This window comes from Triplophysa dalaica, chromosome 3 (assembly GCF_015846415.1).
Source record: "Triplophysa dalaica isolate WHDGS20190420 chromosome 3, ASM1584641v1, whole genome shotgun sequence".
In the NCBI taxonomy this organism is placed as follows: domain Eukaryota; kingdom Metazoa; phylum Chordata; class Actinopteri; order Cypriniformes; family Nemacheilidae; genus Triplophysa; species Triplophysa dalaica.
The window spans coordinates 12466631-12480675 of NC_079544.1; the positions used below are offsets into that span (position 1 = coordinate 12466631).

At 38.5% G+C, this 14045-nt stretch overlaps 1 protein-coding gene across 9 annotated transcripts in view; it reads left to right on the forward strand.

Annotated features, from left to right (window-relative positions):
- ptprfb (protein tyrosine phosphatase receptor type Fb) overlaps positions 1–14045 on the forward strand; it is a 150362-nt gene that overhangs the window by 41710 nt on the left and 94607 nt on the right. For 8 of the 9 annotated variants that reach the window (XM_056743204.1, XM_056743207.1, XM_056743209.1 and 5 more), the window contains exon 1: positions 8386–8730. The exons of the other annotated variant lie outside the window; for it this stretch is intronic. The gene's annotated coding sequence lies outside the window, so the exon portion shown is untranslated. Of the gene's footprint in view, positions 1–8385; positions 8731–14045 lie in introns of those variants that run through there. 9 annotated transcript variants of the gene reach the window in all.

A 14045-nucleotide genomic window follows, 5' to 3' on the forward strand; every position in this document is an offset into this window, starting at 1 on the left:
CTGTAGACTGAATATCCATGCAATTACTGTATAGGGAGAGCAGTGTTGTATTGTGAAAGAGAAACAGAGCAGAGAAGGAATGGAGAGACTCAGTTAAAAACAAAGTGTCCCCTCTTCAGCCCTGGCACAGTGTTTGCCTTCTCTGTCCTATTCATCACAGCGACCTCAATACATCCCAGCCCTACTGACCCGCTGCTGGACTGTTCCAGAACATGGTGTGTTTTGACCAAGCCAGTAAGTGGAATACTTCACCCAAAATGATTATGAGGGTTTTCATGCTCTGAATGTCAATGTGGAGAAAGAAAAGAATCATAACAGAGAGAGATATTGTGAATGGAAGCACTTGACGACTGTCTTTATAGCCATTCGAATTTCAAGCAGCAATATATAAATAATTTCACATCACTTAAGAATAATATTCCCAGAAAATCCAACCACTGATTACAAGAATTTAAGAAATATGCATTATTAATGCATCCTGCTCACCAATGCATGCTACTACATAAATGTCTCCAATTACCAATCATCTCTAAAGCACCAGAGTTACAGATGAAGATAAATAGAGTCCAGAGGGGCGTGGCTTCCAAAGAGTGTCATCAATGCAAAGTCTAAAAGCCACTGTCTGCCCTTCCTCACCGCCTCGGGTTCGCCTCTGACTCCAGTTGCTCACCCATGCTAGAGATTTTCTTCCCTTTGAAGCACCCGCAAGACAAGAAACCCCCCACAGCATCCCTCGTTGCTCTCTGTGGCGAGTCTTTGAAGAGTCTGAAGACAAGTGGGCTGCAGCATTTTTAAAGTGCCTCATGTCGGTTCATTTCCCCCTTTTAATTGGGCTATCTAAATGCATCCCTGGTTTGTCAATACCCGCCGGGGTCCCAGATAAAAATGATTTGTCTGCCACATTCAGCGACACGCTTTGCCTCTCCCCTCGGAGAACGCGGCCTGCGAGTCGCCTGGATTAATGTAATGGAGAATGTGTGTTGTTTTTAATTTTTAAAGGGAACAGAGAGGCACAGTGTAGGGTCGCTCTTTTACACGCCCCTGCTCTCTTGCCCTCCGACGTCTCGTTTGGCTCTTTTGTCATTCGTCCTTTCCCATATCAGCCTGCGACCGCATTCAAGCCACAGAGCGCCAAAAACACCAAAGGTCACGCGCTGAACTTGCAATGTCTCCTCCGCTCAGTCTGACACTCGCACACAGGGTCAGTTTACAGAGCGAAGAGTCTTATCTCGTACGCTGTGCTTTTTCTCACCTCTAGCTTCAATCGCTAGAAGCTTTTTTATCTTTATCTGCCCAGCGAGCGAGTTCCATTCCCAACTTTAGTCTCTGTATCTCTACATACATATGTAATAATAGGACTGTGGTGGTATATTGATGCAACGGTTTTCAAATACAGTGCAGGAGCCAGGAGGTGTAATGACAGGTTTTTTAGAAAGTTCAACCACCCACCCACACATACTTTAGGAAATAATATAAAGAGTGATATTTAGTTTATGGAATCTTGATTTCTTTCAACTCCATTTGGTGATACTGTACAAGTGGAGACGAAAGTAAACATTTTAGAGTCAGGTGTGCAAAAAATAGCAAAGTGGCGTAATGCCAGTCGCATTAGTAGTGGTGTAAACAAATAAACAACCAATAACGGATATCTACTGTCCCTTTAGCAAAGACTTTACTATGATAATAGTAAAGGCTGACACAGAAGAGAAGTTTGTCCGTTTAGGGCTACTGTAAAAACAACATGGCGAGGGGTCCAGCTGCGTTTGTAGATAGAAATAGCTCATTCTAAGGTAATAAAAACATTATGCTTTCCTGTGGCTCAAAGGTCATGGGTTCGATCCCAGGGGATTGCACATAGTCAGAAACAAATGTATAATACAATGCAATGTAAGTCGCTTTGGATAAAAGCGTCTGCCAAATGCATAAATGCAAATGTAATAATGTAAGGTTTTTATACACCACTAAAGACATGGTTATGTATATTATTCTGCATTTCTGTTAAAAGATCCTCAAAAAAATATACACTGGACCTTTAACACAAACATTTACAGAATGAGCCAATACAGGTATTGAGCGTCTAAACATTTGTTGTATATGTGTGTGAACCCATAGTGTATTAACTGTATTTTAGAGACAATTTTACCCAAAAGTGAGCAAAACCTGATAAAATCCCATAGGATTCATCCTCTTAAAAAAAAAAAAAAAAATACAGTAAATAAACTTTTTCCAAATTGTAAAAATGCAAAATTGTCTAGTAGTGTAATGCTTAGAGTTTAGGTTAAGGTTAGGTTATAGGGTTTACTACAACTAGCTGTGTTAGAAAACAATAGGCGTCTATAGAATGTCCTCATTTAGATAAGTATACATGATTGTGTTTGTGAATGTGTGTGTTTGTATGTAGCCGTTTCACAGCTGTGCACACTGATGTCCTGTTTACACAAGGTTTATCGCAGGAGGTCGCTGTACTGATGCTCATATAGTGGCTGTTTGTGCTGTGTCTTTAGTAACTTTTACTGGTGGCCATAGCTTTACAAATACTAAATGAGTAGGGCTTGTAAAAATTGTCATTTTATCACAAGGAATTGGCTGTAAAGATGCCAAAATAAGCATTGTTCTGGGGAACGTCTTTGTATGTTGCTTGAGGGCATAATGCATCATATCATGAACAAGATGAAGGATTATCAAAACATAAATCAAATTAGGTCACTGGGTTTGACACAGTTTTTCACACAACCATTTTTATTACATCTCTACATGTGGGGAGAGAAATATTATACAGAAGAGGTGAAATTGCTTACTGTAACATTTAGTCCTCCGTATTGTCTTTGCCCCATCACAGCACCTCACAGGAGATGAATTCCCGCATGCTTGAATGTCTGCACTCCCATTGGTGGTCACCACATTGTGTCATTGCTAATTTCCATAAAATCAAACTTGTCTCTTTACTTGGTCCCTGTTGCCCATGTCACAAAAAATTGGCAACACTCATTGAAAATGAATGACTTTTGGGCTGAATGAGTAATCTGGGCTTTACACAGGTTTTTTTCTCATGTGAGATGTTTACAGACAAACACCTGAGGCATTGACTGTATGTGGACAGAGTCAGGAATTTCAGGGGTGAAATTCAAATAAAGCAGTGCTGATGTAGTCAGTCACGTCTTGGAGGTTGGCCAAGATGACACTTCTGATGTAGCAGTTTGTGATTGTCACAAACTTATCCAAGTTGTCCAGAAATGCTTTACTTTGAATGTAAAGAAAACATGGTGCATGGGTATTACGTATACCAGTGATTGTTTGTGTGACAACCCTTTTTGTCCAAGTGGTACTTCACCCAAAAATGAAAATTCTGTCATCATTTACTCACCTTCAAAATCTTCCAAATGTGAATAAATGTCTTTATTCTGATGAACACAGAGAAAGATATTTAGAATAATGCTTATAACGGAACAGATATCAACACCCATTGATTCCTAAAGTAGGAAACATAACTTTATCATTGTTTTTGTTCTGTTGAACACAAAATAAATCATTTTGAAGAGTGTAGGACAGCAAACAGTTCTGGGGCACTTTTGACTACCATTGTTTTTTTTCCTACTATGGGAGTCAATGGGTGTTGAGATCTGTTTGGTTATATGCATTATTACAAACATCTTTCTCTGTGTTCATCAGAACATAGACAGTCATACACATTTGGAACAACTTGAAGGTGATTAAATGATGGCAGAATATTCAATTTTGGGTGAAGTATCCCTTCAACGGGATAGTTTCGGTCTTTAAGTTTCGTCTGTGAAAAAAAAAAAGGAAGATATTTTGAGAAATGTCATGATGGTTTTGTGTCCATACAATGGAAGTCTGTGTGGGGACCTGTGTTGTTTGGTTACCAACATTTTTCAAAATGTCGTCTATTCTGTTCTACAGAAAATCATACAGGTTTAAAATGACATGTCCGTAAATTGAGTATATGATGAAAAATTTTCATTTTTGTATGAACTGTCTCTTTAATAATAAAGTCACAGACTTTACAATTTTCCAAGGAACTTTTTCAGTGAACCATGTTTTGGGAAAAAGAGATATTAGTGCACATGTGATGTCCTTTATAAACTGATCTCTAAAAGATGCTGCCTAGATATAGACATGAGGGCGTGCAAAATTATTCTGATCTTTCCTGTTCTTCCACAACTAAACATATGCCCTTCTCCAAAAAGAAAACCCACCCACAGTGACTGATGGGCAAGATTGCACATAAGTGTTTTGGCAGGGTGGGAGTAAGATAAGTGAAATGGCGTGCTTTTCCTTTTTCAGTTCTGCAGTAGTCTCTGGTAGGACATTGGAAATGAACTGTCACACGGAGCTCTTAAATTTGGCGTACATTGCAAATACTTGTTTCTTTAGGAAAATGCAAAATAGAGAATTTGCAATTGCATTTGATCTCATCATGCATGAAAATGGTGCATGCACAAATAGGACACCCTAATAGAGCTTGCACTTTTGGTAATGCATTGCTACACGTTATGATGTTTATAGAGAAGAACATAAACATATACAATCTACAGCGGAGAGGAGTAGATTGAGTTAAGTTACATTAAATTACATTGGCTCCCTATAGTCGCTTGCATCAAATTCAAGACCGTGTTCCTAGCCTACAAGACCACCACTGGTTTGGCACCCCCTTATCTTCATTCGCTTTTGCAGACTTATGTACCCGCCAGATCCTTACGCTCTTCCAATGAACGACGTCTTGTGGTGCCATCCCAAAAAGGTAAAAAATCGCTCTCACAAACCTTCTCTGGATCGGTTCCACATTTGTGGAATGATCTGCCTGCTGCTACAAGATCAGCAGATTCTGTGGCCATCCTTAAGAATCGGCTGAAAACACATCTCTTCCGTCAACACCTGACCGGTCATTTCTGATTTCTAGATCTTTTCTACTTTATCTATAAATAAATAAAAATATATATATATCTGTGCACTCTAGTAGGTCCTTGTGAGACATGTTTTTATTGCACTTATGCTTTTTGTTGTCCTAATGTTGACCCAATTGCTCTCAATGTTTACCCTACTTTTAAGTCACTTTGGTTAAAAGCATCTGCTAAATGACTAAATGTAAATGAGACCTCTGTTGTGATTTTAGGCATAATGATCCAATAGAAAGGAGACTCAACATCTTTCATCTTTATTTTGTCAAGTTGCTTGTACAGACTAAATTATCACTCGCTTTACAGCTACAAAATGTCTCCATGTATCCCAGTCTCAAAAAGTATATTTTTGAAGAACAATGAGAAGAGATTCATTGTTTAGCTAAGTTCATGAATACACATGAAAGGCTTTGGAATATTTTCGAAACAATTCATTGCCCAAACCTCGTGCAAGTCCCCTTTTAAAACCCAATTGTTTTAACCCATCTGTAAAGTAACCCATCTCTACGCTTGAATTGTGGATAAGGTGTCAGTAAATTGATTTAAATTACAGGGAGGGCGCTCGTGGGTATTAAGTAATTGACAGCTGTGCTGGGCTCACCGTCTGCGCTAACGACTTCATCGTAAAAGCTAAAGCTGTTTCTACCATTCGTTCACGCAAATTAACGACACACGGGTCCAGGCTTTAGCCCGTGGGCTATTTCAGGCAGTCTTTTATCATGGCATGTGATGCCTGAAAAGCCCCTGGTGAAAGTGGGCCTGGAGAGGGCAACAGGTGCAGCCAGGCATTTTTAACCTCTATGCAGTTCACACTCCACCCACTTTAACAGCACACATGAAGAAGGAATCGATGTACGGTTTGTTCTGTGTGATCTACAACTGTCGGCTGCAGTCTAAGGAAGCGGAGCATCATACAGTCACAGTTTGTGGGAGTTTTCTCCAAGGGGAACTGCAGAGGGACCGCTATGGATACAATTGTAATTATGCCCCAGAAAGCTGTTCGCGGTGTCCCTTCTCTGGACTCTGGAGGGACGGGAAACTTTGCAATGTCTTGTCCCGGTTTCTCATCCCCAGACATTGTTTATTTGACAAGAGGGAGATAATGAGAGTTTTCTTTTAGGATATCTAGGATATAGAGATTCAGGGATGTTAGATGTTTTCTGTGCTTTATGTCTATAAAGAGGCGCCACCCATTGACTTGCATTGGTTTGGTGTCTCTAGAATAGAAGTGAACTACGGTTACAGATGACAGAAGTTACATTTTTGGGTGAACTATCCCTTGAATGTCTTGCTGAGCCTGGCAAGTTGAGTGGGTCACACAGATCATTTGTTTATAATTATAATGTTGCTCCCACGCAAAATAAATATAAAAAAAATTGTCAAATGATTTATTGACTGAATAATTTCACACAACGCATGCTTCTCAGTCCTTCATGACTAACTTTACTAAAGTGTTTTAATGATAATACAGGAAAAGGAAAAACATGTGATAGCGGAGTTACTTCTTCAGCTTTCACACCTAGAGGTGATATCTTCTGAAATTATCAAGTAAATTAACAAGTATAGGAGGCCGTTAACACAAGATGTTTTCAACTATAAACAGAAAACTTCTTATGCGATTTGGGGGATTTTTGAAAAATGGTCTCAAAGTTCAAGTTTTTTAAAACAACCGCATTTTCGTTTCCGTGTACACACTGAAGGCAACGTTTTCCAAAAAAGAATACTTCATATGCTTGTGTATTATAAGTTCAGTCTGTAGGCATGCGTGAGTTTTCCCAAAACAATATAGCGGTCTCCATTAGGGCTGTCACGATTGGTCAAAATAATCGACTACGTCGACGCTGATAATTAGTTGACATCAATATTTTTGATCGACTGGTCATTTTATATTAATTTACCTTCTAAATTTCAAGAGCCCATTCCAGTCTTTGTACGTCAGAAAACAGCACACACACCTAATGACTTCACCAGACCCCTAGACCACACATTTACCGTCTCTTAAGTCATGACTGAATATTCTGCTGAACCATCAAGTCTGTCGATCTATTTACTGATATAGAAAGGCAAGCTTGGAGTTATATTCCCGTTTTGTCAAACACAAGGCAACCAACAGTTCCTTGTTTTTTAAAGTTTTTGCGCTTTTTGTTAATGCATGCGATAAAGGTTACATATTGTGGTTATGAAAATAAGAGTTAAATGAGTAACTTATTCCAGAAGTAAGAAACTGTTTGTCTTTATATTAATGCACACTTATATGTATAGTGATTTTTGTTGCATTTGTTTTGCAGTTCCAGCATGCACACATATAATATACTGGTTAATTATATTTAATTTAGACGCCGCTGTGTTCCGTTGTAATTTGCATTGAGCTTTCGTTCATTTGCACTGAACAGCCAAAACAGTTAGCTTTTAAATATTTTCTTTTGACCATTAATATTTAGCTTAAAATGGCTGTTGTCCTTTTTTTTTAAATATAAAAACTCATTGATGCTTGTCGTTCTGCATTTATCAATAAATATTCACAAAAAATATTTTTCTTTAAAATGGCTATCTTTGTCATTTAAAAAAAGAATTCATTTAGATTAATCCATTATTTGATAAATTAGTCGATAGATAAGTCGATATAAAAATAGTTGTAAGTGGCAGCACTAGCCTCCATGCCGTATGTTTGTGCCATGTGACTTACTTATTATCATTTCTCCAGCAAAAAGTAGATTTACTATACCACTATAACAACACTACTATAAACACACATACACACCGACAAAGTGTATTAAAAGTGTTTTTAGATTAAAAGTGTATGCGGATGTGTGCAAGAATGTTTGATTTCTTTATAGCGCAACAGCACCATCAACTGTCTTGGCATGCTTTTATTTCGTTTTCCTGAATCCATGTAAATGCAGATTGTTTTGTGAATACATAAAACTTTTCAAAAACGCAAATGAAAAACGTCTGTTTTTAATCGTGAAAACGTACTCCAAGCGATTACATTAGACACTGATGAAGACTTAACAGACTGATCCGTTGATTACAAATGATTATTTGCAATATTGATTTTCATTATTTATGTTAGGCATTTTTGTTCTGCGTAAGTAAAATGTTGTTTCAATTTTAACCTGTTCTTGCTTGAGTTGTTATTTTGTCTTTATTCTGTTAAATTCTGGTCAGATTTTTCTACTATTACGAATAAACAATAAAATATTAAAAGTAGCGGTTTCAGAGGTATCGGATTAAAACATTATAGTCAAATTCTCACAGCAGAAAATTGTATCAAACATAACTTGATTAATGATTGACTTTTGGGTCCCGCTGAATTTTTTGATGACTCAGAGAACACACATGCAAGCACGTACAACCTTTGCACACACAGGTGAGTAAAAAAAAAACTCACTCAAATCCCCCGCTCTGACATCACTCTGACTCCACCCAGAGCAACACCCCCGTCACTGTTCACAGTGTGAAGAAGCTTTCCCTCTGAAAGGACTACAATCAACCCTCTCTCTCAATCAAGAGTTTACCACGACAGTGGGGAACCCACGGAAACAAGTTAACATTTAAAAACCCTGAAGAAAGAAAGAACTCTGTTTTCACTTCTTTTACAATGTTACTGGAATGAATTTCAGGAATAAAGTGAGCTTTGTGTGTCTGTTACTCCTGCAATAGCTGGGATCTCCCCACCTGGATTTTACGTGCGGAAGGATTTTATGGTCTTGGTGATCGCTCTTTGGAATAACAGTTGTGAAGATTTTGGGGGATTTAAAGAGAGGATTTTTTGGGATTTCCTGTGGATATTTTTCGAATTTTACTGTTATGGGTGAGTTGTAGTTTAAGTTGTATCGTGGTCCTTAAAGGATATTCTGAATGGGACAAAAAACACACAAGCAAGCAAATGCTAACATATGTAATACTTTTTAAGTTGATACCTACATATTATGATGTTATGGTGTTCTTCATTCACTTTTTAGAAATGTTTGTGTGTCATTAATTTTTTTTTAGAAACTTTGTGCCATCTTGCTTTACTGTGGAGGTTTTTAACAGCTCCTCTTAAAGATTTTTTTTGTCTCTTTTGTTCTTTTATTGTCACTTGTTAAACCAAAACAATACTTTAACCTTTTCTTGGCTTGGCTCTATTGGCTACCTCTTTGGCAAATTGCCCCTGTCTGGTAAGAACCCTCCTTCGGTTTTTCTTTCAGGGCTCTTTGAATAGAGGGCCGTCAAGTGTCCCCTAGCTACCACCGACACACTGTGAGAGACCCTGCTGTGAGACCGCTTATAGTCTCTGGCCAAACAACTCGTTTTTCCAGTTGCCTTTATCTCCCCCCGATCCTGTCTTAGTTTTTAGAACGTTTTCTGGTCCGGCAAGTTTTAAAGTGCCAACTCCGGAGAGAGAGAGCGACTACGCTGTTGATTAAAGGTGACAGAAGAAAATTATAGCCTCTGTTGTCAGTTGTAAAGATATGTTGACGCCACTGTTGAAACGGCCTCATAACTCCAGATGTTATTAGAGAAGGATGAAATTGGCTTGTGTCTGGTTGCTCTGTCAGTTGACGAAGACATATTTTATGAAAGGCGAGCCGGTTTAAATATACGAATGTCAAGTAAATGTTGCACGATAGGTTTGGGTGCCGCTATGAATAAAAAACAAGAAAACATTTAGCATTTTTCTTCCTTTGGTAGTCTCGTAAAGGTGGAAAGTAAGGAAGGGAACAGGGTTTTAAAGATAGCTCGACTGAAGATAGCTTGCTTTGTTTAGCATGAAAAGCTGAGACCTCCTGGGGATGTGCCTGAAAGAACTAAGAACTGTTCTCTCAAAGTGGTGCAAAATCTCAACCATTACTCGCTTACTGTTGTTAATCATTCACCAGCGAAGACACGCAACTGTTAAACGGTGGAGGGGGTGGAGAACAGAGTCTGATAAAAGCTTTCTTAAAGGAATAGTCTCTGAAAACCGAAACGATTTTGATCTTTGCATCTACCACCTCTGTGTGCTGGTTTCTGTACATGGGGGAAAAAATAGAAACAGGAGCCGCAGGAGTGTTAGCTGTTATCAGTAGAGGCCGAGCCTTCTCTGTAGTCACTGTTGACCTCCCACATACAGACTGGTGACCTCAAATTCTTCGTATACACTCCGTCACAGTCGTGTCACCAGCTGCTGTTCTTAGTAGAGTGTGGGATCGCAAAGACTGAAGACCCTTCCAACAAGCATAGTTAAAGGAATAGTTTACCTTCAAAATGAAAATTCTGTTATAAATTACGCACACCGTTGTCAGTTAAAACTGTGTGATTTTTCTTTCTACTGCAAAAAACAAAAGAAGATATTTCTTTAGAAGCTGTTTGTCCTGATGGTCTTCTATTGTATAGACACAAAACCAATTTAAGTCAACAGGGACCAACGGTTTTCTGTTACCAACATTTTTCAAAATATATACGATATAGACGTGTTGTGCAGACAAAAGAAAGTCGTACAGGTTTGAAACTACACCAGGGTGTTTAAATAATGACACATTATATTATTTTGGATATAATCTTATGATGACTTACTGGTGAATTATGATAAGTAGTTAAAACTTTTGTGTGTTTACTGTTATAAACCAATTCCATTGTATATTTATCTCTTAATATTAGGTTAAGAATGTATTTTTTATAATTTATGTTTATTTATTTTTTATTGCATTCGATACTTTGCCTCTATAGGGATTAAAACGGCTTGCACTGGCACATCTTAAAATACATCAGTGACATTTTTTTGTCCCAAAATGTACAGAAGTAAATCCTAGTCCTGGTGTTTGGACCGATTCTTGGCGCCTTATTTGTGTGTTTGGATGTTAAAACATCACTGCTGCTGTAACATTTATTGTTTTTATGGTAAAACCTTATAGTTTAATGGTTAGCCGTGCATTCTCAGATTAAGATCATTATTAGTAAGTATTGATCTATAAAGAATGCTTTGTGTTTTTGTTTGTAAGTAACCCTACTCCCTTTATGTCATGGGACACTTCATTGAATGGTGTGTGATAACCACTTTTGTTCTCATAATTTCTCTCCGAGATATTTGCAGTAATTAACATTCACAAATTTGCATTTCGGTAAATTTGAGTGAGTGCTCACCACTCAAATATCCACATTCTACAGCTGGTAATCATCATCCAAACAGTGAAGTCAAGTCCACTATTAGAAATATAAATACAATTTTAGGATGCATTGCTGTTATGAATAGATCTGGTATAACAGCACAAATCGTCTTAAAAATATTTAGAAGTGGCAAGTGTTATAAAGGACAGCAGCAGCACAAAGTTCTTTGTATTATGCATGTGCTGACTGAAACGACTTTCTGTCGAAATATTTGTGTTGGCAGTGTCTACGTAAAGTGAGATTTACAGAAAAGGCCTCAGTTTCTGAAAAACAACGCAAACTAATATGCTGGAGTACTTTGCGATTACATGTTAAGCAACATGCCCGAGGCAAACTTATGTTATTAGAAATTCTCAGGAATAGAATACCTCCCAAAAGGAAGTTCTTTTTATTTTATGTGTGTTATGAAGAAGTGTGGCTTTCATAAGGTGATGTGATGCGTCTTGTCTTTGAATAAAGCTTTTAAGGGGCTGCTAAACTATATTTTCTAAAGCCAAACAGCCTTTTTATACAGGTGTAAACAACATTGGCCACAGCACACACCTCGGAAGCCACAACTGTTATTAGTGGGAGGGAAATAACTGTCAGAGCTGTTTGTTCATTTGCCTTATATTGCCTTTTAGGGTGTATCACTTGGTTTGTGAAGTTACAAGCATTTCATTTGTTGCCCAGACAATTGAATTCACCCTCCCAGCCTCTCCGTGTAGCACAAATGTCATTAGCTATCAACAGCATTAGTTTTTTATCATATGTGGCTCTTTCCCCCACTTTAGTCACCTTCCCAAGAACGCCTTGCACAGTGAAGCGCACGAAACACAGTGACTTGTTTGGCATATATGAATGGAAATGAATAAATGTAGTTAACATTATGTCTTTATTTACCATCTAGTGTTGCGCGCCGTATCTCCACGCATGTCCTGGGGACGCAATGTACCAAAAATCATCTGCAAATAAAGACTCCACGTTTACCTAAACAAACGCTTTATGCAGCCAGGAAAATGGAAATGGTTCCTTAATTTACCAGAGCGCTTTTGCACAGGTGCCACACCTGACAGATGGTGTGCATTGAATGAATGTACTAGAGAGGATTATTAACAGAATTCCCCACAATGCAATTCATGATGAGTACTGTTCAGTTTTCATCCCAGTGCCCCCATGAATCTTATCAGAGCTAAAACATCCCTCGCTACCCCCTGTTGTTCCTTACTCAAAAACCAGTGGACGGACTCGATTTACTAATGGGATTGGCTTATCCTTCGTTTGTTTCTGTGTAAATCTTTTCATGATGGAGGTGGCCCTGTCGTAGTGAAAAGAAGTGGCTTGGGTCAATTTTCTTAGCAATTTAGACTTAGCAATGCTATATGCAGTATTTTATACATCATAGTCCTTTTGTTGCCAGATTGGCTTATACATCTTATATAGGCTTGCATACTGTAGGTTGTCATGGTATTTGTTTGTACTATACTATATGCATGTTTAGTGTCACTTACATTCTTTATTAAAGTGATAGTTTACCCAAAAATGAAAAATCTGTCATGAATTACTCATTGTTTGGTTAAAAGAGAAAGATATTTGGACGATTGCTTGTAACCAAACAGTTCTTGGACCCCATTGGACTACCATAGTTGGAAAAGTGACAGTGGTAGTCAATCGTCCCAAATATCTTCATTTGTGTTCAAAAGAACAACAACAAAAAAGATTAAGTAATTATTCCTACTATGATAGTCAATAGGGTCCAAGAACTGTTTGGTTATAAGAATTCTTAACAAAAAAAATGTAATATGTGATCACAGCTGTACTTTATAAAACATAAAAAATGACATTTCTTTTTCTTGACTAGTACCTTTTGCAGTTTTATCAATTGATTTCCTTTGGGTGTCATATTTGCATCATATTTTGGATTGACAGCATTTTTTATCTTCAATTTGGTTTGCAAAAGAAAAAGCTGCAGAAAAGATGATGGCCATGTTGATGGGTGGGATTCTGTCACATATTGACACGCACTATCCTCAAATGTGACTTGCATAATCAGATCCTAATTACCATTGACTACAAGACACTAAATCATGTCCGCCCCACAGTCTGGATGTGGACAGCTCTCCGTCTCTACAAACTGAAATCAGTCTCCTGTGACAGTTAGACACCTTAAACCCTTACATTTGCTGATCTGACAGAGAACGACTTCAGCTGGTAATTATATCAGTAACCATAACAAAGGTGTGTCCGGTAGCAAGCTTGTTTGTTTCAGTTGATATCCACATACAAGTTAAGTTCACTTATATAGAAGCGTTTACGACTGGAATGATAATGCGGACGTGTCTTGCATCCAGCCTTCCGTTTAAAAGCAAATGTGGGTGCTGCTCTAGCATGAGTCTGGGCTTGTTTGTTATGATGGCAAAGCTGCAGAACCAGTTTGAGGCCAGGACCAACATCGCGTGTCTGTTGAAGAGGTAATTGATAGTCTGAGAACTGTTTTTACTGCAGGTACATCCACCCTGCAGCCATGACGGGGTGTGCAGTATGTGGCGGCGAGTGCAGGTGGGGTGAAAATCGAAGTGCAGCGAGTGCGAAAAAACGGTCTATACAGGTTGCAAGAGGCGGGAGATAGAGAAGCGCTAGATGAATGACCTAAACAAGATGGATTTTATGTCAGGTTCTGTACAATCAATTGCATGCGACACATTACAGTGTCGGCGTGTCTCAGCCAAGCAGATGGAGGGATTTCTATTTTTGCCACGTTGTGGCAGGGTTGTGAAATAGGCCTTGCTTTTAAGATTCTGACTAAGAATAGGAAGGATGCTGTCTGATGTCTTCTCAACTAAATCTACATCATCCACAACCCTGTGGTCTTCAAGGTGAACCCTAAAGCTGAATCGATCGTGCTTTTGAGTAAGTGGCCTACTTGCTTCAAGTCTGCAAGGATCCTTAAAGTTATTAGTGAGGGTGTTTGTGGTTCTGCGGCTCCTCCTGTCATTGCAAGAGAGTGCGTGTTTCAGC